The sequence below is a fragment of the Panthera uncia genome, chromosome X (assembly GCF_023721935.1).
Source record: "Panthera uncia isolate 11264 chromosome X, Puncia_PCG_1.0, whole genome shotgun sequence".
NCBI classification, from domain to species: domain Eukaryota; kingdom Metazoa; phylum Chordata; class Mammalia; order Carnivora; family Felidae; genus Panthera; species Panthera uncia.
Window position 1 is genome coordinate 94,249,048 of NC_064817.1, and position 27,089 is coordinate 94,276,136.

The 27,089-nt window shown below is 41.6% G+C and overlaps 1 long non-coding RNA gene across 2 annotated transcripts; it reads right to left on the reverse strand.

Annotated features, from left to right (window-relative positions):
* Positions 1-1,228: 1,228 nt before the first annotated feature.
* Positions 1,229-21,973, reverse strand: LOC125932275 (uncharacterized). Of its 2 annotated transcripts, XR_007460565.1 has the most exons (5): positions 21,494-21,973; positions 17,147-17,248; positions 15,688-15,828; positions 2,366-2,440; positions 1,229-1,357 (listed from the first exon to the last, which is right to left on the reverse strand). It is a non-coding gene; the product is annotated as an uncharacterized LOC125932275 (long non-coding RNA). The 2 variants fall into 2 exon arrangements; XR_007460564.1 differs by lacking the exon at positions 15,688-15,828.
* Between the last annotated feature and the right edge of the window lie 5,116 nt (positions 21,974-27,089).

A 27,089-nucleotide genomic window follows, 5' to 3' on the forward strand; every position in this document is an offset into this window, starting at 1 on the left:
CTGCATGCCCGCTGTTGAAGTGAGGAAGGCACGCCGCACGCAGGGAGAGACCGGCATCACAGGCAGATGGACTTCTGTACCAAGTAACAGAAGCGAGAGAAAGAACACGGACTACTGAGGAGACAGAAAGCACGTCTCAGGCTACAGAGGACGCTGCAAGAGTGACAGGGTACGTGTGATTAGACAGGGAGCCAGCAGGGTCCAAACTTCACCCTGAAGGCCACAGAGAGCCACTGAAGGACTGTAAGTAGGGGACAGACACGCTCACACTTGTGCTCTAAGGAAGTTCGCTCTTCCAGCAGTGAGGAAGAAAAGTGACAACGGGGGCCAGGAAACCCAGGTGACATCAGAGGAAAAGACACCTTCATGTCATGTGTCCCCAGAGGTGGCACCCTCTGTCAATCATCAGCCAGGAGAGGGCACAAAAAGGTGGCTTTTTGAGAGGCACCACCCCACAGGGGGTGTCTTCCATAAACCAGCTGCTGGCCCGAAAGGGTCCTTTATGATGTGCCTTTTTATTTATTTATTTATTTTTAATTTTTTTAATGTTTATTTATTTTTGAGAGAGAGAGAGAGAGAGAGAGAGAGAGAGAGAGATGGAGTGTGAGCGGAGGAGGGGCAGAGAGAGGAGACACAGAATCTGAAGCAGGCTCCGGGCTCCGAACTATTAGCATAGAGCCCGACGCGGGGCTTGAACTCATGAACCACAAGATCATGACCTGAGCCGAACTCAGATGCTTAACCGACTGAGCCCCCCAGGCGCCCCTATGATGTGCCTTTTTGAAAACGGCACCGAGGTGCCCACCGAGCGTGAGGATGACACACAAGGGCCGCTCCTCGGGGCCGACGCGGCCCTATGGCTTGCTCGCTGCCACACGTCTCCCAGCCCAACCTCGCCCCGGTTCTCTGCCACACGCCTTGTGCAGCCACACACAGCCAGTCGGGAGCCACGCTGCTCAGGCTTGAATCCCAGCTGTGCGACCCTGAGTGCCGCGCTTACCAGCTGCTCTGGGCCCCGCGTCCCCGGCTCTAGGACACATTCTACAGTTACCGCGCGGGGCAAGCAGCGACAACGAACACCGAGCGCTTGGCAGGGTGCCTGGCACGGAGGCAGCGAGCGTTCCACAACTCTTGGCTGCCGTTATTGCATTTAAGAACCTTCTTTGGAAATAAATTCTAAGTAGAATGAGTCGTGAAGCCAGGCTTGCAGAGCGATGCCGGCCTTACCACTGGAGTCCGTTTCAGAGTCAGAGTCACTGTCGCTGTCAGAATACTTCTTGCGTTTTCTTTTAGATGATTTTTTCTTTTTCTTTTTCTTGGACCTTTCTTTTGAATGACTAGACTTCCTCTTCTTCTTCTTTGACATAAAATACAATAATAAAATTAACTTCAGGGCACCTGGCTGGGTCAGTCAGTGGAGCATGCAACTCTTGACCTCAGGTTGTGAGTTTGAGCCCCACAAATTGTGGCTGTAGAGATTACTTAAAAATTTTTTTTAAGTATAAAATTATCTTCTGGGGCATCTGGGTGGCTCAGTCAGTTAAACGTCTGACTCCTGATTTTGGTTCAGATTTTGTTCATGGGATAGAACTCCATGTTGGGCTCTGCAGACAGTGCTGAGCACAGAGCTTGCTTGGGATTCTCTCTCTCCCTCTCTCTCTCTCTCTGCCCCTCACCCACTCTCTCTCAAAGTAAATAGACTTAAAAAAACATTTTAATATACAAAATTAACTTTTTTTAAAGTTTATTTATTTTGAGGGAGACAGAGCAAGCAGGAGAGGGGCAGAGAGAGAGGGAGAGAGAGAATACCAAGCAGACTCTACATGTCAGAGCGGAGCCTGATGTGGGGCTCAACCCACGAAGATCATGACCTGAGCCAAAACTAAGTGTCAGATATGTTCAACTGATTGAACCGTGCAAGTGCCCCACAAAATTAACTTCTAAACAAGATTTCTGAGTGTCAGTTTTATTGTATTTGAAATACTGAAAAAGAACAGAGGACAAGCAATTTGAGTAAAGGTAAAGTCTATTGTTCAACAACTTATGAACATTGTTTTTCAACTTCTTAATAAAAAAAGCTCTGCAGTATTTTTAAAATACCTTTTGGTGGCACCTGGGTGGCTCAGCTGGGTCAGTGTCTGACCAGCTCAGGTCATGATTTCACATTTGTGAGTTCGAGCCCCACATCAGGCTCTTTGCTGTCAGCACGCAGAGCCTGCTTCAGACCCTCTGTCCCCCTCTCTCTGCCCTTCCCCTACTTGCATGCTCTCTCTCTCTCTCTCTCTCAAAAATAAATAAACATAAAAAAGAGCCAAATAAAAGCCCCATGTCTCCTGCATTTGGCTCATACTACAAAAATATGTACCTTTTGAAGTAGAAACAGAAGTGGTGCTTTTCTTCGGCTCTTCATCTCTACTGGTGTGTGTTCATCAAAGCTGAACTGAAAGAAGATGGTTGTAACAATCAGAAAAGTGATAAAATATGAACCATACAATATTAAAAATATGGAATTAAAAATTTTCAGTAATGACACTGATTGTCCAAGAACCACTAAAAGCAAACGGGGGGGAGGGGGGGCTGGCTGGTGCATTTAGTTAAGCGTCCGACTCTTGATCTCGGCTCAGGTCATGATCTCACAGTTCATCAGGCTCTATGCTGATGGTGCGGAGCCTGCTTGGGATTCTGTCTCTCCTTCCCTCTGCCCCTCCCCTACTTGTATGCACATGCTCCTGCTCTCTTTCAAAATAAATAAACTTAAAAAAATTTTTAAAAGCAAACACTGAAAAAATTTTGTTCAAGGGTCTACCATCTTCATAATAATATAATAATCACTTAGGTTTGCATAAAGCCTTGGAGTTTACAAACTGCTATTCAAACTGAAAGCAACATGTAAGATTTATACTTTCAATGTTGCCTACAAGATACTCACGTCACAACTAAAGGCATCCACACTGAAAGTGAAGGGATGGAAAAACCTGTATCATGAAAATGGAAGCGAAAAGAAAGCTGGGATAACAATAATTCTACCAGGCAAAACAGACTTTATTGTTTTATTTTTATTTATTTTTTATTTTTAGTGATCTATATGCCCAACATGGGGCTTGAACTCATCACCCCGAGATCAAGAGTCACATGGCCTATGGACTGAGCCAGCCAGGGCCCCTGTTAGTTATCATTTTAAAGTCTATTTTTTAAAAAGTGCCCCTCCGCCACCTGGGTGGCTCAGTCGGCTGAGTGTCTGACTCCAGCTCAGGTCACGATCTCACAGCTCATGAGTTCAAGCCCTGTGTCGGGCTCTGTGCTGACAGCTTGGAGCCTGGAGCCTGGAGCCTGCTTTGGATTCTGTGTCTCCCTCTCTCTCTGCCCCTAACCCACTTGCATTCTGTCTCTGTCTCTCTCAAAAAAATAAACATCAAAAAAAAATTTTTTTTAAGCGCCCCTCCCCAGCTTGCTCACTCTCTATCAAAATAAATAAACTTAAAAAAAGTCTATTTTGTCTGGAGCGCCTGGCTTAGTCGGTAGAGTGTGCAACTCTTGATCTTAGGGTCATAAGTTTGAGCCCCACATTGGGAATAGAGATTACTTAAAAAAAAAAGACTAGCAAGACACAAAGAAGGACACTACATAATGATAAAGGTAATAATCCAACAAGGGGATATTACAACTGTAAATATTTATGCACTCAACATGGAAGCACCTAATAGTGAATACTATACTACCTGAATTACTATTAACAGACACAAAGGAAGAAATTGACAATAATATAGTAATAGTAGGGGGCGTTAACACCCCACTAACATCAATGGATAGATCATCCAAACAGAAAATCAACAAGGAAAAAACAGTGGCTTTGACAGACAGATGGATCAGGTGGACCTAACAGATATATTCAGAACATTCCACCCCCAAACAGAATACATATTCTTTTCTTTTAAAATTTTTTAATGTTTTTATTTATTTTTGAGACAGAGAGAGACAGAGCATGAGCATGGGAGGGGCAGAGAGAGAGGGGGGGAAACAAGAATCTGAAGCAGGCTCCAGGCTCTGAGCTTTCAGCACAGAGCCCAACACGGGGCTCAAACTCACAGACTGTGAGATCATGACCTGAGCCGAAGTCGGACGCTTAACGAACTGAGCCACCCAGGTGCCCCAGAATACATATTCTTTTCAAGTGTACACAGAACATTCTTTAGAAGAGATCATATGTTAGGCCACAACACAAGTCTCAATAAAGTCAAAAAGACTGAAATCATATCATGCCCCTTTTCTAACCACATTATAAAACTAAACATCAATCACAAGAAAAAATTTGGAAAGAACACACAAATACATGGAGACTAAATACCAAGCTACTAAACAATGAATGGGTCAACCAAGAAATCAAAAGGGAAATAAAAAAAAATACATGGACACAAATGAAAATGAAAACACAATGAAAATGAAAACACAACACATCTTTGGGATACAGCAAAGGCTGTATCTAAGATTATTTTAGCGATACAGGCCTACCTTAAGATGCAAGAAAAATCTCAAATAAACAACTGAACTTTACACCTAAAGGAGCTAGAAAAAGAACAACAAATCAAGCCTGAAGCCTAAAGCCAGCAGAAGGAAGGATATAATAAATATTATAGCAGATTGAAGACAAAACCTTGGGGAGGTCAGGCGCTGTCTCTCCTTCCCTCCCAGCCCGGTGGCTCCTCCACACTTGCGACCTGCAGGGGCCAGGCAAACACCACCCTCTGAAGAAGCCAAGTAGCGGACGGCGGCATAGGAGGACGCTGGGCTCACCGCGTCCTGTTGATCACTTAGATTCCACCCACACCTGCCTAAATATCCCAGAAAACCGCCAGAAGACTAGCAGAACGGATTCTCCAGAGCCAAGTGTAGACAAGAAGCCCAGGGAAGAGGGGCTCCTCCCAAAGTGGATCACCGAAAGAAAAGCGAGCTGAGCCTGCCCCTCCCGCCCCCGTGCACCTTGCCGATCCACCCCAGCTATTACACCAGATCCTCAGCACCACAAGCCTGGCAGTGTGCAAGTAGCCCAGACGGGCGACGCCACCCCACAGTGAATCCCGCCCCTAGGAGAGGGGAAGAGAAGGCACACACCAGTCTGACTGTGGCCCCAGCAGTGGGCTGGGGGCAGACATCAGGTCTGACTGCGGCCCCGCTCACCAACGCAAGTTATTCAAGATAGCACAGGGGAAGTGCCCCGCAGTTCCGCACCACTCCAGGGACTATCCAAAATGACGAAAGGGAAGAATTCCCCTCAAAAGAAACTCCAGGAAGTAGCGACAGCTAACAAACTGATCAAAAACGATTTAAACAATATAACAAAGCGAATTTAAAATAATACTCATAAAATTAATCGCTGGGCTTGAAAACAGTATAGAGGACAGCAGAGAATCTATTGCTACAGAGATCAAGGGACTAAGAAACAGCCAGGAGGAGCTAAAAAATGCTATAAATGAGCTATAAAATCAAATGGAGGTGACCACAGCTTGGATTGAAGAGGCAGACGAAAGAATAGGTGAACTAGAAGATAAAATTATGGAAAAAGAGGAAGCTGAGAAGGAGATAAAAAAAATCCAGGAGTATGAGGGGAGAATTAGAGAACTAAGTGACACAATTAACGTAATAACATACGCATAATTGGGATTCCAGACGAGGAAGAGAGAGGGAAAGGTGCTGAAGGTGTACTTGAAGAAATCATAGCTGAGAACTTCCCTGATCTGGGGAAGGAAAAATGCACTGAAATCCAAGAGGCACAGAGAACTCCCTTCAGACGTAACTTGAATCAATCTTCTGGATGACATATCATAGTGAAACTGGCAAAATATAAGGATAAAGAGAAAATTCTGAAAGCAGCTAGGGATAAACGTGCTCTAACATATAAAGGGAGACCGATAAGACTCGTGACGGATCTCTCTACTGAAACGTGGCAGGCAAGAAAGGAATGGCAGGAAATCTTCAATGTGATGAACAGAAAAAAATATGCAACTGAGAATCCTTTATGCAGCAAATCTGTCATTTAGAATAGGAGAGATAAAGGTCTTCCCAAACAAACAAAAACTGAAGGAATTCATCACCACTAAACCAACCCTACAAGACATCCTAAGGGGGATCCTGTGAGACAAGGTACCAGAGACATCACTACAAGCATGAAACCTACAGACATCACAATGACTCTAAACCCATATCTTTCTATAATAACACTGAATGTAAATGGACTAAACGCACCAACCAAAAGACATAGGGTATCATAATGGATAAAAAAACAAGACCCATCTATTTGCTGTCTACAAGAGACTCATTTTGGACCTGAGGGCACCTTCAGAATGAAAGAGAGGGGATGGAGAACTATTTATCATGCTACTGGAAGTCAAAAGAAAGCTGGAGTAGCCATACTTATATCAGACAAACAAGACTTTAAATTAAAGGCTGTAACAAGAGATGAAGAAGGGCATTATATAATAATTACAGGGTCTATACATCAGGAAGAGCTAACAATTATAAATGTCTACGCGCCGAATACGGGAGCCCCCAAATATATAAAACAATTAATCACAAACATAAGCAACCTTATTGATAATAACGTGGTAATTAAAGGGGACTTTAATACTCCACTTACAACAATGGATAGATCATCTAGACACATGGTCAATAAAGAAACATTCAGCATAAGGGCCCTGAATGATACATTGGATCAGATGTACTTGACAGACACATTTAGACCTCTGCATCCCAAAGCAACAGAATATACTTTCTTCTCGAGTGCACATGGAACATTCTCCAAGATAGATCACATACTGGGTCACAAAACAGCCCTTCGTAATTATACAAGAATTGAGATCATACCATGCATACTTTCAGACCACAGTGCTATGAAGCTTGAAATCAACCACAGGAAAAAGTCTGGAAAACCTCCAAAAGCATGGAGGTTAAAGAACACCCTACTAAAGAATGAATGGGTCAACCAGGCAATTAGAGAAGAAATTTAAAAATATATGGAAACAGACGAAAATGAAAATACAACAATCCAAACGCTTTGGGACACAGCGAAGGCAGTCCTGAGAGGAAAATACATTGCAATCCAGGCCTATCTCAAGAAACAAGAAAAATCCCAAATACAAAATCTAACAGCACACCTAAAGGAAATAGAAGCAGAACAGCAAAGGCAGCCTAAACCCAGCAGAAGAAGAGAAATAATGAAGATCAGAGCAGAAATAAACAATATAAAATCTAAAAAAACTGCAGAGCAGATCAATGAAACCAAGAGTTGTTTTTTTCAAAAAATAAACAAAATTGATAAACCTCTAGCCAGGCTTCTCAAAAAGAAAAGGGAGATGACCCAAATAGATAAAACCATGAACGAAAATGGAATTATTACAACCAATCCCTCAGAAATACAAGCAATTATCAGGGAATACTATGAAAAATTATATGCCAACAAACTGGACAACCTGGAAGAAATGGACAAATTCCTAAACACCCACACACTTCCAAAACTCAATCAGGAGGAAATAGAAAGCTTGAACAGACCCATAACCAGTGAAGAAATTAAATCAGTCATCAAAAATTTCCCAACAAATAAGAGACCAGGACCAGATGGCTTCCCAGGGGAGTTCTACCAGATGTTTAAAGCAGAGATAAAACCTATCCTTCTCAAGCTATTCCAAAAAATAGAAAGGGAAGGAAAACTTCCAGACTCATTCTATGAAGCCAGCATTACTTTGATTCCTAAACCAGACAGAGACCCAGTAAAAAAAGAGAACTACAGGCCAATATCCCTGATGAATATGGATGCAAAAATTCTCAATAAGATACTAGCAAATTGAATTCAACGGCATATAAAAAGAATTATTCGCCACGATCAAGTGGGATTCATTCCTGGGATGCAGGGCTGGTTCAACATTCGCAAATCAATCAACATGATACATCACATTAATAAAAGAAAAGAGAAGAACCATATGATCCTGTCAATCGATGCAGAAAAGGCATTTGACAAAATTCAGCAACCTTTCTTAATAAAAGCCCTCAAGAAAGTCGGGATAGAAGGAACATACTTAAAGATCATAAAAGCCATTTATGAAAAGCCCACAGCTAACAACATCCTCAATGGGGAAAAACTGAGAGCTTTTTCCCTGAGATCAGGAACACGACAGGGATGTCCACTCTCACCGCTGTTGTTTAACAGTGTTGGAAGTTCCAGCATCAGCAATCAGACAACAAAAGGAAATCAAAGGCATCAAAATTGGCCAAGATGAAGTTAAGCTTTCACTTTTTGCAGATGACATGGTATTATACATGGAAAATCTGACAGACTCCACCAAAAGTCTGCTAGAACTGATACAAGAATTTAGCAAAGTTGCAGGATACAAAATCAATGTACAGAAATCAGTTGCATTCTTATACACTAATAATAAAGCAACAGAAAGACAAATAAAGAAATTGATCCCATTCACAATTGCACCAAGAAGCATAAAGTACCTAGGAATAAATCTAACCAAAGATGTAAAAGATCTGTATGCTGAAAACTATAGAAAGCTTATGAAGGAAATTGAAGAAGATATAAAGAAATGGAAAAACATTCCGTGCCCATGGGTTGGAAGAATAAATACTGTTAAAATGTCAATACTACCCAAAGCTATCTACACATTCAATGCAATCCCAATCTAATTGCACCAGCATTCTTCTCGAAGCTAGAACAAGCAATCCTAAAATTCATATGGAACCACAAAAGGCCCCGAATAGCCAAAGTGATTTTGAAGAAGACCAAAGCAGGAGGCATCACAATCCCACACTTTAGCCTCTACTACAAAGCTGTAATCATCAAGACAGCATGGTATTGGCACAAAAACAGACACATAGACCAATGGAATAGAACAGAAACCCCAGAACTAGACCCACAAACGTATGGCCAACTAATCTTTGACAAAGCAGGAAAGAATATCCAATGGAAAAAAGACAGTCTCTTTAACAAATGGTGCTAGGAGAACTGGACAGCAACATGCAGAAGGTTGAAACTAGACCACTTTCTCACACCATTCACAAAAATAAACTCAAAATGGATAAAGGACCTGAATGTGAGACAGGAAACCATCAAAACCCTAGAGGAGAAAGCAGGAAAAGACCTCTCTGACCTCAGCCCCAGCAATTTCTTACTTGACACATCCCCAAAGGCAAGGGAAGTAAAAGCAAAAATGAATTATTGGGACCTCATGAAGATAAAAAGCTTCTGCACAGCAAAGGAAACAATCAACAAAACTAAAAGGCAACCAACGGAATGGGAAAAGATATTTGCAAATGACATATCGGACAAAGGGCTAGTATCCAAAATCTATAAAGAGCTCACCAAACTCCACACCCGAAACAAATAATCCAGTGAAGAAATGGGCAGAAAACATGAATAGACACTTCTCTAAAGAAGACATCCAGATGGCCAACAGGCACATGAGAAAATGCTCAACGTCGCTCCTCATCAGGGAAATACAAATCAAAACCACACTCAGATATCACCTCACGCCAGTCAGAGTGGCCAAAATGAACAAATCAGGAGACTATAGATGCTGGAGAGGATGTGGAGAAATGGGAACCCTCTTACACTGTTGGTGGGAATGCAAACTGGTGCAGCCTATCTGGAAAACAGTGTGGAGGTTCCTCAAAAATTAAAAATAGACCTACCCTATGACCCAGCAGTAGCACTGCTAGGAATTTACCCAAGGGATACAGGAGTACCGATACATAGGGGCACTTGTACCCCAATGTTTACAGCAGCACTCTCAACAATAGCCAAATTATGGAAAGAGCCTAAATGTCCATCAACTGATGAATGGATAAAGAAATTGTGGTTTATATACACAATGGAGTACTACGTGGCAATGAGAAAGAATGAAATATGGCCCTTTGTAGCAACGTGGATGGAACTGGAGAGTGTGATGCTAAGTGAAATAAGCCATACAGAGAAAGACAGATACCATATGTTTTCACCCTTATGTGGATCCTGAGAAACTTAACAGAAACCCATGGGGGAGGGGAAGGAAAAAAAAAGAGGTTAGAGTGGGAGAGAGCCAAAGCATAAGAGACTCTTAAAAACTGAGAACAAACTGAGGGTTGATGGGGGGTGGGAGGGAGGGGAGAGTGGGTGATGGGTATTGAAGAGAGCATCTTTTGGGATGAGCACTGGGTGTTGTATGGAAACCAATTTGACAATAAATTTCATATATTAAAAAAACAAAACAAAAAACAAAAAAAGATTATAGCAGAAATAAATCTTATAGAAACTATAAAAAGACAAAAAAAAAACAAAAACACAAAAACACACAATAGAACAGATCAATGAAACCAGGAGCTAGTTCTTTGGAAAAATCAACAGAATTTATAAACCTTTAGCCAGGCTCATTAAAAGAGGGGGGAGGGGAACTCAAATTCAGAAATGAAGAAGGAGAAATAACCAGTATCACAGAAATACAAAGGATTATAAGAATATTATGACAAATTTTATGCCAACAAATTGAACATCCTAGAAGAAACGGATACATTCTTAGAAACAGAATCTTCCAAAACTGAATCAGGAGTAGAAAATCTGAACAGATTGGGGCACCTGAGTGGTGCAGTCAGTTAAGCATCCAACTCTTGATTTCAGCTCAGGTCATGATCTCATGGTTTGTGGGATTGAGGCCCCTGTTGGGCTCCACACTAGCCTGCTTGGGATTTTCTGTCTCCCTCCCTCTGCCCCTCCCCTGCTCGCACGTGCTCGCTCTCTCTCTCTCTCTCTCTCTCTCAAATAAACATTAAAAAAAGAAAATCTGAACACACTGATCACTAGTAATGAAACTGAATACTCAATACTCAAAAACTCCCAGTAAACAAACAAACAAACAAACAAATCTCCCAATAAAGTCCAGGACCTGATGGCTTCAGATGTGAATTCTACCAAACATTTAAAGAAGAGTTAACCCCTCTTCTTCTCAAACTATTCCAAAAAAAAGAAAAGGAAGGAAAGCTTCCAAACTCATTCTGAGGCCAGCATTACTCTGATACAAAATCGGATAAAGACGCTACAAAAAAAGAAAACTACAGAGGCTCCTGGGTGGCTCAGTTGGTTGTGCATCTGACTCCTGACATCAGCTCAAGTCATGATCCCAGGGTCCTGGGATCAAGCCTTGTATCAGGCTCCACACTCAGCATGGAACCTCCTCGAGATTCTCTTTCTCCCTCTGTCCCTCTCCCTCTTCACGGGCTCTCGCTGTCTTAAAAAAAAAAAAAGAAAAGAAAAAAGAAAAAAAAATGACAGGCCAATATCTCTCATGAACACAGATGCAAAAATCCTCAACAAAATACTAGCAAACTAAATCCAACAATACATTAAAAAAAAGTCATTCACCATGATCAAGTGGGATTTATTTCAGGGATGCAAAGGTGTTTCAAAATTTGCAAACCAATGAACACAATGCATTAACAAGAGAAAGGAATAAAACAATATGATCATTTTAATAGATTCAGAAAAAGCATTGGACAAAGAACAGCATGATAAAAGCCCTCAACAAAATAGGTTTAGAGGGAACATACCCCAACATAATAACAGCCTTATATGAAAAACCCACAGCTAACATAATACTCAATGGTGGAAAACTGAGAGCTTTTACCCTGAGGTCAGGAATGAGACAAGGATGTCCACTCTCATCACTTTATTCAACATAGTACTGGAAGTCCTAGCCTCAGCAGACAACAAAAAGAAATAAAGGCATCCAAACTGGTAAGGAAGAAGTAAAATTTTCACTATTTGCAGATGACAAGATAGCATATATAGAAAACCCTAAAGACTCCACCAAAAAACGACTAGAACTGATAAATGAACTCAGTAATGCTGCCGGATGCAAAATTAATTTACAGGGGCACCTGGGTGGCTCAGTCAGTTAAGTGTCTGACTCTTGGTTTCAGCTCAGGTCATGAGCTCACAGTTTGTGAGTCTGAGCCCTGCATCAGGCTCTGCATAGAGCCTACTTGGGATTCTCTCTCCCTCTCTCTCTGCCTCTCCCTGGCTGGTGTGCACACACACACACTCTCTCTCTCCCTCAAAATAAATATACTTAAAAAATTAATATACAGAAATGTGTTACATGCCTATACACTAACAATGAAGCAGTAGAAAGAGAAATTAAGAAAATAAGAATAAAATACCTAATAATAAACTTTACCAAGGAGGTGAAAGACCTGTACTCTGAAAACTATAAAACACTGATAAAAGAAATTAAAGAAGACACAAATAAATGGAAAGGTATTCCATGCTCAGGACTGGAAGAAGAAACAGTGTTAAAATGTCCATAGTACCCAAAGCAATCTACAGATTTAATGCCATCCCAATCAAAATATCAACAGCATTTTTCACAAAACTAAAACAAGTAATCCTAAAATTTGTAGGGAACCACAAAAAAATCCCAAACAGGCAAAGCAACCTTGAAAAAGAACAAAGCCAGAGGTATCACAATCCCATATTTCAAAATATACTACAAGGATATAGTAATCAAAATAGTATGGTACTGACACAAAAACAGACACATGGATCAATAGAAGAGGATAGAGAGTCCAGAAATAAACCTACATACACTTCGATGGTCAATTAGTCTATGACAAAGTGGGCAAACATATACAATGGGGAATGACAGTTTCTTCAAGAAATGGTCTTGGGAAAACTGGTTAGCTGCATGCAAAACAACAAAACTGGACCACTTTCTTACACCATACACAAAAGTAAACTCAAAATGGATTAAGGACCTAAATGGGAGACCTTTCTGAAACCATAAAAATCCTAGCAGAGAACACAGGTAGGAACCTCTTTGACATCAGCAAATGATATATCTGATAAGAGGTTAATATCCAAAATTTATACAGGTGCCTGTGTGGTTCAGTCAGTTATGTGTCTAACTCTTGATTTCGGCTCAGGACATGATCTCCCAATTCATGGGATTGGGCCCCACCTCAGGCTCTGTGCTGACAGTGTGGAGCCTGCTTAGGATTCTCTCTCCTTCTCTCTGCCCCTCCCTAACTCACACATGCGCACTCTCTCTCAAAATAAATAAATAAACTTTAAAAAGTACCCAAAACAGGGGCACTTGGGTGGCTCAGTCGGTTAAGTGTCCTACTCTTGGTTTTGGCTCAGATCATGATCTCACGGTCCATGGGGTCAGGCCCTGCATCCGGCTCTGTGCTGACAGTGCAGAGCCTGCTTCAGATTCATATTCTCTCTCTCTCTCTGCCCCTACCCTGCTCATGCTCTCTCTCAAAATAAATAAATAAACTTAAAAATTATCCAAAATATATAAAGAACTCACACAACTCGGGGCACCTGGCTGGCTCAGCCAGTACAGCATGCGACTCTTCATCTCAGGGGTTGTAAGTCTGAACTCCAAACTGGGTGTAGAGGTTACTTAAAAATAAAATTTTGGAGCGGGGGGCGCCTGGGTGGCTCAGTGGGTTAAACGTCTGACTCTTGATTTTGGCTCAGGTCATGCTCTCACAGTTTCGTGGGTTCTAGCCCTACACCAGGCTCTGTGCTGATGGGGTGAAGCCTGCTTGGGATTCTGTCTCTCCCTCTCTTGCTGCCCCTCCCCTGCTCATGCTCTGTCTCTCTCAAAAATAAATAAATAAAACTTAAAACAAGTTTTTAAAAATAAAATAAAATCTTGGGGCACCTGGGTGGCTCTGTCAGTTAAGTGTCCAACTCTTCATTTCGGCTCAGGTCATGATCTCATGGTTTGGTAGTTGGAGCCACGTGTCAAGCTCCACACTGTCAGTGCAGAGCCTGCTTGGGATTCTCTCTCTCTATCCCTCCCTCTCTGTCTGCCCCTCCCCTGCTTATGTGCTCTCTCTCTCTCAAAATGAATAAACTTAAAATAATTTAAAAAAAATAAAATCTTTAAAAAAAAAAGAACTCATACAACTCAACACCAAAAAAATCAAATAATCCAATTAAAAAATGGGCAAAGGGGAGCGCCTGGGTGACTCAGTCAGTTAAGTGTCCGACTTCAGCTCAGGTCATGATCTCGCAGTTTGTGAGTTCAAGCCCCGCATCAGGCTGTGCTGACAGCTCGGAGCCTGGAGACTGCTTCAGAGTCTGTCTCGTCTCCTCTCTCTCTCCTCTCTCTCTCTCTCTCTCTCTCTCTCTCTCTCTCTCTCTGTCCCTCCCCTGCTCGTCGTGCTCTGTCACTCTCAAAAATAAATAAACATTTTAAAAATGGGCACAGGACCCAAATAGAAATTTTTGAGCCAAAATCAAGAGTCAGACACTCAACCAACTGAGCCACCCAGGCACCCCAAGAGAGAATGAAATCTTGCCATTTGCAACATGGACTGACCTAGAGTATATAATGCTAAGTGAAATTAAGTCAGAGAAAGACAAATACCATATGATTTCACTCATATGTGGAATTTAAGAAATAAAGTGAACAAAGGAAAAAAGAGACCAAAAAACTAGACTCTTAAATACAGAGAACAAGGGTGCCTGGCTGGCCCAGTCAGTAGAGCATCCGACTCTAGATCTCAGGGTTGTAAATCCAAGATGCACACTGGATGTAGAAATTACTTAAAAATAAAATCTTAAAAAAATTACACAGAACTGGTAGTTGCCAGAGAGGAGGTAGGGGAGGAAATGGATGAAATAGATAAAGAGGATTAGGAGTACATTCATTGACATGAGCACTGAATAATGTATAGAATTGTTGAATCATTATAGTGCACACCTGAAACTAACATAATACCATGTTAATTACACTTGAGTTAAAAAACACACGGAAGAATCTTGTTTAGCAAAATACATATTGCTAAGTAAAAGAAGCCAATCTGAAAAGGCTACATACCTACTATATGGCATCCTACTAAAGGCAAAACTATGAAGACAGTGAAAAGATCAGTGGTTGGAGGGGAGAGAGAGATGAACAGGCAGAGCACGGAACATTTTTTAGGGCAATGAAACTCCTGCGTATGGCAGTATAATGGTGAGTACACGTCATGATATGTCTGTTCCAACCCCACAGAATGTGCAACACCAAGAGCGAATCCTAATGTAAACTATGGACTGTGGGTGATTATGATGTATTGGTGTAGGCTCACTGATGTGATTTATATTTTCAGAAGAAACCACAGGGCAAATGTAGGGAACTATAAGAAGAAAAAACTAGAGACAAGAAGGCTGAGGAAAGACCTCATGATTTGACTCTATGTATATAAAGGACATATGGTAGAGCAGCAACTACTCTCTGTCCCCAAAGCAAGAAGAACCTAACACACTACAATATAAAGAGATTTCATTCTGTGGTAGAGAATTCTGAAACTGAATATTGTTAAAATCCTACAATAGGTTAAAAGGGGAATTTCCATATCATATAATCTTTTCCTCTGGAGATGATGTCTGGAATAATTTAAGGTATTGCCTAGAATATTATTTTTAGGGTTCCTTCCAACTCTAATTCTATGATTTCCGATTCTTGTAAGCATTTCTATTAAGAACAAGTATCTGTTTTGTTTGTTTTTAAAGATTTTATTTTTAAGTTAGTTCTATGCCCAGTATGGGGCTTGAACTCACGACCCAGAGATCAAGAGTCACAAGCTCCACTGACTGAGGCGTCCCTTAAGAACAAGTTTCTGATAACGCTTTATCACCCTGTCACAATTACAAAGTTTACCCACCAAAGCACATTGTCTGAACTCAACCTAAAGTAAACATGGAAGCAGATGAGAGGTGGGGTGCCTGGCTGGCTCAATTGGTACAGCACATGCCTCTTGATCTCAGGGTTGTGAGTTTGAGCCCCATGGTGGGTGTAGAGATCACTGGGGGAAAAAAAAGAAAGAGTTGAGAGGGAAGAAGCTGCTTATGAATAGCACCAAAGAGGAAAGAAATAAGGAAAAAGAAGCATTAAGCCTTCAGAGAGTACTGACTTTAGGAAATTGAACTAAACCAAACCATGCTAGTATATTCATTTTTAAATCCCTTTGTAATGCTAAAATCTGGCAAGCAATCTGCTACTGGGTTAGCTGAGAACAGAAATTCAAAATAATATAAACGTATCATTACACTGAACCCTTCTATGAATAAGAGATTAGCATTATAAATTATAATTATAATGAATATAATTTTCTTTAAGTTTATTATTTTGAGAGAGAGCATGTGAGCACACGCATGAGTTGGGGAGGGGCAGAGAGGGAAAGGGAGAGAGAGAGAGAATCCCAAGCAACGATGGGCTTGATCTCACAAACTGAGATCGTGACCTGAGCCAAAATCAAGAGTCAGATACCTCACCGACTGAGCCACCCAGGTGCCCCCCCCGAATTATAATTTAAAGAGAACATTTAGCATCCTAAAATATACTGGCAACATGTTTTAATTCTTACATATGTTCCATGTTTTTATTTTTAAAACTATTTTTTCTATTTCTTATAAAGTAATCTCTATGCCCAACATGGGACTTAAACTCATGACCCCAAGATTAAGAGTCACACACTTCACCAACTGAGCCAGCCAGGCGTTTTTAAAACATAAAGGATATAAGAGGATAAATCACAAGAAAGAAGAAAAATTTAAAACGTATTTAAAGTTCTTTACTTAATAAAAAACTTGACAACAGGGGTACCTGGCTGGCTCAGTGAGGACAGCATGCAAATCTTGATCTTAGGATTGTGAGCTCAAGCCCCACTTTGGGTATGGAGCCTACTAAATAAACGAATAAATAAATAATAAGATATTAAAATAAAAATGGGTGAATACTATCTTCAAAAAAAATCTGACGGGGTGCCTGTTAAGCATCCGACTTCAGCTCAGGTCATGATCCTGTGGTTCGTGGGTTTGAGACCCATGTCGGGCTCTGTGATGACAGCTCAGAGCCTGGAGCCTGCTTCAGATTTTGTATCTCCCTCTTTCTCTGCCCCTCCCCTGCTCATGCTCTGTCTCTCTCTCTTTCAAAAATAAATAAAACATTAAGAAATTTTTTTTAAAAAATTGACAACAGACTCCAGATTTAACAAATGTTATACTTATTTTAAAATTATATTTTTAAACAACCTGCTTTCAGGATTGTATTAGTCAGCTGTGGCTACCATGATAAAATATCACATAGTGGATGGATTAAACAACAGAAATTTACTTTCTCACCATACTGGAGGTTAGTAGTCCAAGATCAGGACTGATTTCTGGTAGAAATTTCCTGGCTTGCAGACTGGTGACTTCTCCCTGTGTCCTTACATGGCCTTTCCTCTGTGCACACAAGAGAAGGGAAGATATCTGGTGTCACTTCCTCTTCTAAGGATACCAGTCCTACTGAATCAGGGCTCCATCCTGATGACCTCATTTAACCTTAATTACCCTCTTAAAGGCTTTACTGCTAAATATAGTCACTTTGAGAATTAGGGCTTCAACATTTGAATTGGGGGTAGGGCGGGACACAATTCAGTCTATAACAAGGATTCTCTGGAGAAAGTCTTCATACTTAGCTCCCAAATCTGCAATCCTCTCTCACTTTAATCTCCCAGAAGATATAGGCATGCAAATTACAACTCAATGACTAAATTGTGTTATATGTATGTGTGTGTGTGTGTGTGTGTGTGTATCTCAAATTCGAGAGGTCCAGTTAAGTCCTATTTTCCCTTTACATTTTAAACTTTAAATTGACAAAAACTTGGCATAAATGTAAACTCAACACTTAGGAGCTGATGTTCTGAAAGTTCAAATGGTACAGACAACAGCCAGCCTGAGCAGCCGGGCTAGAAATGCAGCCTGGGAGGCTGTCAAGTGCATCCCTTCTGCCTCATGCATGACATAGCTCCTCACTGCTCATTTGATCTTCTGCAATATGTGACACAAACAGTTTTACATTCAGAAATAGCTTCATTTGTTTATACATATTTATGAAAAGAAAAAGAAGTCTGTTTCAACTTGGTTAAAACTTTAGTTTGCAGAAACCTGAGAATCAGTGAAGACAATTTAAAAAAAGGAAGCATTAGAAATAGATGACACTAAAGGGAGCCCTGAAAAGTTCCATGTCACAAACATTGTACTCAAGGAGATTCAGAGTTTCTTCCAACTCTATGTTTTCCCTTTAGTTCCTTTTTGGAAAAGGAGTACATTGTCTGTCTGCTCTTTGGAGGACAGTAAAAACACTTTTAATTTTATTATAATGTTTGTCATTTCTTCTGTTTTGATTTTTGCTGTTTTGCATAAACTGAAAAGAATAACAGGGGTGCAATTCCCCAAAATTTAGCGCTTATGTCTCTATTTGATTTTTCAAAAAAAATCCTTACAAAATTAATATATTTGGTTTCATTGTTTGAATAAATTTTTACTTCTTTATTCAGTGGAAAAGGTATTGTTACTACACAGAGTTGGACTCAGACGTTCTCCCACTTCAAGAAGCAATCTAAAAATAAACATACAAATAACAGTTCTTGGAATATATGAGGATAGGGGCCAATGCAAAGACACACAGTTCTTGCGCTATAAAGCCTAAAATTAAGGCTCATTATTAGGTACTGCCTTGACATCTGGGAAAACCAGTAGGGCCTCCAATGTCCTAACTGCAAATTCGCCTCCCCACTCTGCTTCTGCAGGTAAGGTCCCCTAGCCAAACAACCGTCTCTAGGACAAGGGAACAGGCCCAGTTCCAGATTATCCCTGCGCATCCCTGAGTGGGTCTCAGTACTCTGCCAGCCGATGGAGTTCATCTGTCCAATATCAGGTATTCTGTGTTCCACCTCCCCATAATCCTGGGAAGGAAATCCCTCCTTCACCAACACGGTGAATAGGACACCATCAAAACAGTCCATACTGCTGCCTGGTTGCATCTGTACTAGTAAGATAAATTACTTATCTTCCACACGCACAAATGCAAATTTCATCCAAGCTGTTCTTATATCTCTTACTTAGATTTCTAAAATAAGAAGCTGGTTTGGGGTGCCTGGGTGGCTCAGTCGGTTGGGCATCCGACTTCAGCTAGGTCATGATCTCACAGCCCGTGAGTTCAAGCCCCGCGTCAGGCTCTGTGCTGACAGCTCAGAGCCTGGAGCCTGTTTTGGATTCTGTGTCTCCCTCTCTGCCCCTCCCCTGCTCATGCTCTGTCTCTCTCTGTCTCAAAAATAAGATAAAAACATTAAAAAATAAAAATAAAAAAAAAAGAAGCTGGTTTGACTGGCACAGACCGGGGGCACCTTTCTGAAACATTTAACCCCTAGAGGCAGGTCTCTAGTGTACTCAGGACTGTTTTTACTCTTTCTGCTCCCAGGCATGAAACCCTAATAGCTAACAGGAAGGTACATTATGTTCCAGGCACTCAGTCATTACAACAGCCCTAAAAATATCAGCACTATTTTTATCCCCTTTCTACAGGTGAATAAATGAAGGTAGAGAGGTTAAGTAACTTGCCTGATGTTTTGACATTGTTAAATTAACATTTGTTAAGTGGAGCATAGGACTCCCCTGGATGGTGAGCCAAAGTTCAACAACAGACCACAAGAGAAATTCAAATAGAACAGTTAATTACTCATAAGGCCTGGAGGAAGTACACACAGCATGCCTCCAGAGGCCACACAAGGCAGTCAAGGCAGAGTACAGATGGAGAGACAGGACCTGGGGCGTGTGCTTTTATTAGGGTCTGTATTGCTTTGGAGTTCCCAGGTTAGGACCAGATCGGTCATTTAAACCAGAAGAGTGGGGTTTGGGTAAGCCCCACAGGGATCTTATCTAAAGGACCTGTAGGGCCTACAGGCACTGGGAGGCAGAGATAGTTGATCACAAGGGCTACTGGGGAAGTCCTATCAGGAACTTATTTGCTTGTGACTCTCTGTGGGCTACCCAGGGCATGTGCTTGCAAGAGGGGGCTGGTGTAAGTTTAAAGTGCCTAGAGGCCACCTGGCCAAACCAAACGGATGCCCAGGCAGCAGTACCATGGAGTAGCTTAGCTAAACTCTAGACACTCAAGGCCACACAGGTATTAAGTGGCAAAGCAGGGCTTCAAACCCAGGCAGTCTGAATCCAGGGACTATCCTCACTCACCTCCCACTGCTGGAAGAAAAAGAATCATCAAGACATTGCCCAACTGTTGTAATGTCAACCTAGCTCTCGATGTCTGTAATGTTTTTAAATTTTTTAATTCAATTTAAAATTTTTTAAGTTTATTTATTTTTGAGAGAGACAGAGCACGAGTGGGGGAGGGGCAGAGAGCGACGGTGACACAGAATCCCAAGCAGGCTCCAGGCTGTCAGCACAGAGTTCAAACCCAAGGACCGTGAGATCATGACCTGAACAGAAGTTGGAGGCTTAACCCACTGAGCCACCCAGGTACCCCAAATTTTTAATTTTTTTAACACATTCAAAGCCCTTAGTATGGTACCTGACACATTCCATAAACATTAGATATGAATATTTACACGGCAATAATGAAAACTCTTTTCCTTCTCCTTCTTAAACTACTTTTCCACTCACTTTCATTAAAGGAAAACTCATCTCACCCTCCCCTCATTTCTCAAGGTCAAGACCAAGACCACTTTTATTACTTTTTAATTTTTTTAATGTTTATTTATTTTTGAGAGAGTGAGAAAGCACGAGCAGGGGAGGGGCAGAGAGAGAGGGAGACACAGAATCGGAAGCAGGCTCCAGGCTCCAGCTGTCAGCACAGAGCCGGAGGCGGGGCTCGAACCCACCAACAGCCAGATCATGACCTGAGCCAAAGTCCTACGCTTAAGTGCCTGAGCCACCCAGGCGCCCCCAAGACCACTTTTAACAAGGCCTTTTAGGTAGCCTCATCTCAGGTTAGCACACTACTTTTTCTACATTCATCCAATCATGTCTTGGGAGGAAGGTTTTTCTACTTTCCAATTTAAACCTGTAATCTCCAGGCGCCTGGCTGGCTCAGTCGGTAGAGCATGCAACTCTTGATCTTGGGGTTGTGAGCTGGAGCTCTACATTGGGCATAGAGATTACTTAAAAAAAAAAAAAAAAAAAAAAAAAAAAAAAAAAAGCGCAACCCTTCCCAAGTCCCTACAAAGAATTTCTATTCACATATCCTGTTATCATCTCAAACCGATCTGCTCATTCAACACACAATGGCTGTGCTCTTACTAAGTGCTAAACACTGAATTCTGTAATGACTAAAATCCTCCTTTCCACGAACTCAGTCTAGTGTAGAATAAAAACATGCACATGAATGATAACACAACACAAATCAATGCTGAGCACAGAAATCTGCGACCTTTGGCCATGTCCGCCACCAGACCAGAGGTGGAAGGAGGTGGTGGGAGACCAGGGCACTGCAGGTGGGGGCCCAAGGATGAGTGAGAATTAAGGGAGGAAAGGGGCGAATAACGGGCGGCCGTGGACAGACTGAAGAAGAAAACGGGCGCAAGGATGGGAGAAGGGAGAAAAGCGCAAACGCTAAGAAGCGAGATGAACGATGAAGGGACTCTCAACACAGGTGGCTCCTCACCGCGAAGGTGGGTCCGTCTCACTCACCTCCCTCTCCTTGTCCCAGAGACCCACGGCTTATCGGTCCCGGAGGGGCGCGGGGAGCGGCCGCGACAGGCGGACGAGGAGGCAGAGGCGAAGGGGGTGCCCCGCGGCGCAGGGGGCCGCTCCGGAGAACGTGACCGCGAACGGGTCGGCAGGGCTGGTTCCGGGAGGCCAGGCTGAGGCCACTCCGCTGGGGGCCCAGGCCATTCCGGTTCCCGGACCGAGAGCAAGAGTGCGAGCGAGAGCGGCGGCCCCGCGGGGAGCGAGCGGATTTGCTGCGCTCGGGACTCTTCCACGAACTGCGACGCTTCCCCGCGGAGCCCGAGGCCTCTCATTACGGACTGCAGAGCGGGACCCTGGAGCTACTGCTGCCGGGGAAATAGGGCACTCTCTCAAGGAGCCTGGGAAAACCTCAGTTGCCTTGGCTCCCAGAAGCCACCTGCGCAACCTCCCAAAGCTGAGAAAAACTTAGAATTCGTTCCGGGTACGTCGGCAAAACCCTTCCCCGGGGCTACGTGGCGTCCAGCCTAAGTGAAAGGGGTGGTGTATCCGTGTAAATAAGCCGCCGCTGCCACCGGCTCCGAGCGCCCATCTTTCCAGTTCCGCAGCAGTCTCTCTCCCCCGACCGCGAATCCCCTCCCCCGCACCCCGTCTCGTTTGGTTAGGAGACCAAGTCTTCCTCAGCCTTATACTTGAAATAACCGAAGGGGAGGATGACGGACCACAGGATACATTTCACAGAATGGCCATATCAACAACACAGTCGATTCTGCTTGTTTCAGATGCTTTCTGTGCATACGTGTATGTAACATTTTATAATACTGAGCGCTTAGTGTGTCTCATATGTGCAAGTGTATAGATGGATGTATACATAATATATGCATAGATATGTGTGTATACATATGCATGTATAATATTTCGGAATGGCTCAAATGGAATAACATATTTTTTTCCCTGAGGATATCCTGAATTAAAAACAAAACAAAACAAAACAAAACTAAATGGGGAATGGGAAGAAAAAGCACAAAGTATTCAAAGTATTTCTACGCAGCTGACAGTGTGTTTATCTTAGTCTTGTCATATTTAGCAAAGAGAAAAAATACAGTAGGCCCACTTACATTTGAATTTCAGATAAACAACGAACAATGTTTTAGTTTAAGTATGTCCCATACAATAATAATACAGTATTAAATGGCTAATTTTTGTTGAAGAGAAGGTCACTATTGTACCTCCGCCACCACCTGTTAATTTTATTCCTTATAGTTTTTCATTTGCTGTTTCAGAAGGGGAAGGGGGAGGCCGCCCCTGGTATCTGCAAGGTAGCAGAACGCTCAGGCCATGATCTGTTGGACATAAACTCACACAACATTAACTTAAGAAGAAGTCACTAGGAGATTGATGAAGTGAGACAAAACAAAGCCAATTTATAATTTTGTCTAATCATAGCTAAAAAAGGTCACTGTGTCACTCAGAAAACACCAAACACCCCCCTCTCTTAGCCAAAATGGGTGACTGCTACTTTATCAATTACAGCTTTATTCCTGTTCTCTTCTGCCCTCCCTAGAGTTAAGATGTACTGAAGTGCCCAATGGTACAATTGTCCCTGCATCCTGACAGCAACTGATCTAGAGTGAACTCCCTCTTCCTTAGATCATCCCCCTAAGTCGCCCAAATAATACAATAGGTTCTTTCTAATGTCCTCTTACTGAAACACCCCACACTTGCCTATGGTGTGCCTTCTCCCTCCCTGCAAAGAATAATGAACTCAACTTGTCAACTACGGGCATGTGCCCAGTGATCTTTGATTGAAGGGCATTGATGCGTTCCACTGCCTAGAATGTTCTTCCTCGGATATTTTCATAGCTCCTTCCCCTTAGTTCATTGTGTTGTTTGCTCATACATCATCTTTTCAGAGAAGTCTTCCCCGACCACACTATTTACAATAGCGCCCTCAAAGTTCTCCAACCCTTTACGCTGTTTATTTTTCCTCACATGTCACATTGCTATCTGATATTATACATTTAGATGATACAGACACAAACATCTATGGTATGTCTTTCCCATTAGAATCTAAGTTTCATGAAGACTGGGACTTCGTCTTGAAGACTATATCCACACTGCCTACCACATTGCCTGGCACAGAGTGGGTATTAAATGATATGTATTGAACGAACATATGAACGAATGGATTTTTATTGTGTCAGGGTTTAGAACGGTTTCATTTTGTCACATATTCATCATCAACCTTGTCATTTGGTCTTAGTCGTCCGTTTAAATAGATTGGCTTGCTGCAAAATGTCTGTTCTTAATTTTTTTATTTTGACACGTGTCTTACTTGATTTGATTTCACGTTGCTGAGTAATTTTTCACAAAGAACTCATGGGGAGTATATTCCCTCAATTTTTTTTTCATATTTGAAATATGCTACCTGGTGGTGGTGATGGTTGTTTTGTTTGGTAGATCGTATTCTTGTCAGCAATTGTCCACTTCCTCTTTCTGAGTAGGAGGGCTATCTATCCCTATCCAATTGACTTTAAGAGGTTTTAAGAAGAATGAGAGAACCAGCAGTATCAAACATGTCACTTAAAGAGAAAATTGTTAGGATTAAGCAGAAAAGGGGATACAGATGAACAAGCAAATGTATATTTAGCACTTATTGGGTACCTGACACTCCTTCATTCAACATTAAGTAGCCATATCTACCTACCATTTATTAGATCCAGGCCGGCTCCACAAGAAAGTTACTGCTTGAGTTGCATCTTTCTGGAAGACCAGGCACTTGCCAAATAACAGGAGAGGCAAAGTGTGTGGCTATGAAAGGGATGGTTACTCCAAGTGCAGGGTTCTAGGCACAGACATGGAAGCGGTAAACAGCATGTCATATTTTGGAAACTGAAACTCAAAACAATTCTGTGGGAAGGTATTATTATCTCTATTTTACAGATGAGTAATCAGGCCCAAGATCACACAGCTATTGAGTGGCCGTATCAGAATCCTAACCCATTCACATCTGCTCCTCTAGTCTTCGTTTTCCTGCTCTACCTTACTGTGGTTTCTTCTGCTTGTGCAGTGAGCTTTCTAACTCTGTGAAACTAAGCAAACTCTGAGGAAAGGCTCTAGGACTTGATGAATGCCATTTTAAAAATCTTTTAGCATCATCAACAGAATATGTATTAAGCACCCACAAGATTCCCAGCATTTTGACACAGGAGAGGACAGTTGCTGTCCTCGTGGAATTCCTAATCAAGTTCAAACAAGGCAAACACTGACAATGTGGGTATACACCCTAACTGAGTCCATAATCAGCCAATCAAAAACCTTTCTGGAATGTGAAGCAGTTGATAACCTCCAAATCTGTTCTTTAAAATCTCCTGGGTCATTTCAAGCAGGATTAAGCCTGCAGATATAAAGGAAGTGAAAGGTGAAATAACTTGTCAAGAAACAGAAAATTAACCAAACTTTCCAATTACCTTGTCTGAAACGCAATTATTAAGGGCACTCAAATTTCTTGGTCTGCTCTGCTTTCCTACAAGGAACTTCCTTTCCTGATCATTGAAACCCCTTTAGTTATAGGTAGATTTTGTTTTGCTTTATTTTATTTTATTTTATTTTATTTTATTTTATTTTATTTTATTTTTTTATTTTGAGAGAGAGTGCAGGAGGGGCAGAGAGAGAAGGAGAGAGACAGAATCCCAAGCAAGCTCTGCACTGTCAGCACAGAGCCCAGTAAGGGGCTTGGGCTCACAAACCATGAGATCGTGACCTGAGCTAACATCGGACACCTAGCCGACGTAGCCACCAAGTCACCCCAGTAGCTTTTAAATTTTAGTTTAGCTTTTTTTTTTCTGGGCTGGTGAGGGGTGTGTGGTGAGGGACACAGCCAGAAGAGAAGAGGTTTCCTATGTGGGCTCCACATTTTTAAAGCCCTTTCAGGAAAGGGGGAAAGGCAAGGCAGTTCTTCTGGTGGCCTTGGTGCTATTAATGCTGTTGCAAAAGAAACTGTGTTGCATCTTCCAGTTTACTGAGAGGTAACCAACCGACACTTGGTATGAAGACCGCAGCTACTGCCACTGTGATCCGTATTTCAAATATATGTCTTATGTCTCATTTTAGTTTTTTGCCAACTAAGCTACTGAAAGGTAAATAGGTCCTAAATTTTCAAGAAGTACTTTGTCCTAGTTCCTAAAAACATTTTTTTTTTTTTGCTACTGAATTTTGGGAGAGGATGACTCAGGAAAATGGTCATTAATCTGCTAACTAGTTTGTTAAATCTGCTAACTCATTTTGTTAAGTACTCAATTCCAGGAAAATACTACCTTCTACTTTAGTTTCCTTTATAACAGTGGACTCCTATTTCCTGTGAAATGTCTTTATATTAAACAATGGAACTCATAATTTTAAGCCCTAATTAAAATAAAAAACCAACAATGCAGTAATTCTCACATTAGTTTCTCACATTACAAAATCTGGAAGAGCCTAAGGAATTTCATGTGAATTTCTTGTTTCCATGCGAAAATACAACTCTAATGCACCACTTAGGGGTTTTTTTTGATACACCACTTTTATATTTTACTATGTGGCTTTACTTTATTGAGGAGAATGTAGAATAGATTAGGGATGGATCGATGGTGACATTCTTGTCCAATTTCATGTTAAAGAAAATTAGATACAGTTAGATTTTCATCCTGGAATATGCTGACATTTTCAGCAAGATTTTTGTAGCAAGGAAGCACAGGGATTCTGACTGAAAGGTAAATAGGTGCAAATTCAAGTTTTGAGGAATGGTTACAATATTACCATATACATATATATATCCCTCAAAAATAAACATATATGGCTCCGCACCATCAGAGACATCACCAAGTGAGATCACGACCTGAGTCGAAGTTGGACTAACCGACTGAGCCACCCAGGCCCCCCTCCTATACATATTTTTTAAAAAAGAAAATGAAGGTAGTGAATGGCCTTAATTGTTGAAGAAAAAAGCCACTATTTTGGCTCCTTAGTTGGATACGATCAATAATCAGCCTAAAGGGAAATATTTTGCTCTACAAACACCCATTCTGTTTCTTCATTCATCATGGTACTCAGAAATGTATTACCGGAGAGTTTTAAAAAATTACAACTCATTCATGCATTTATTCATTAAACAATTATTGAACACCCGACTATGTGTCAGACACTAAAACCCTCTGAGGAGGAAATGCTAGGTAAATAAAAATAATAAATTAACAATGCAAGTATTAATTTATTCGTCTTTCAAGATATACAGCTCAAACAGGAATATTTAGTTGCTGTTTCCTTCTCTGTGTTCTGTACGTTGCACAAATACTTTTGTCGATGTTTGTGCACCCATCTACTGAGCTCTTTGGAAAGGGAGACCTTGGCCTACTCATTTTTGTATTCCACGCAACCTGAAGTTTGGTATAGCTCAGACAGGTGGTCAGTAAACGATAGCTGAAACGAAGGAATTTAAGATAGTACCGCTTCATTTAGTATTAAATTACGAAGACAGCCTGGTGTCCAAACACTAGATTTATTTCTTAAAAATAGTACTGTGATGTCGTTATCAACTTGTTATCCTAGAAACCTGAATCAT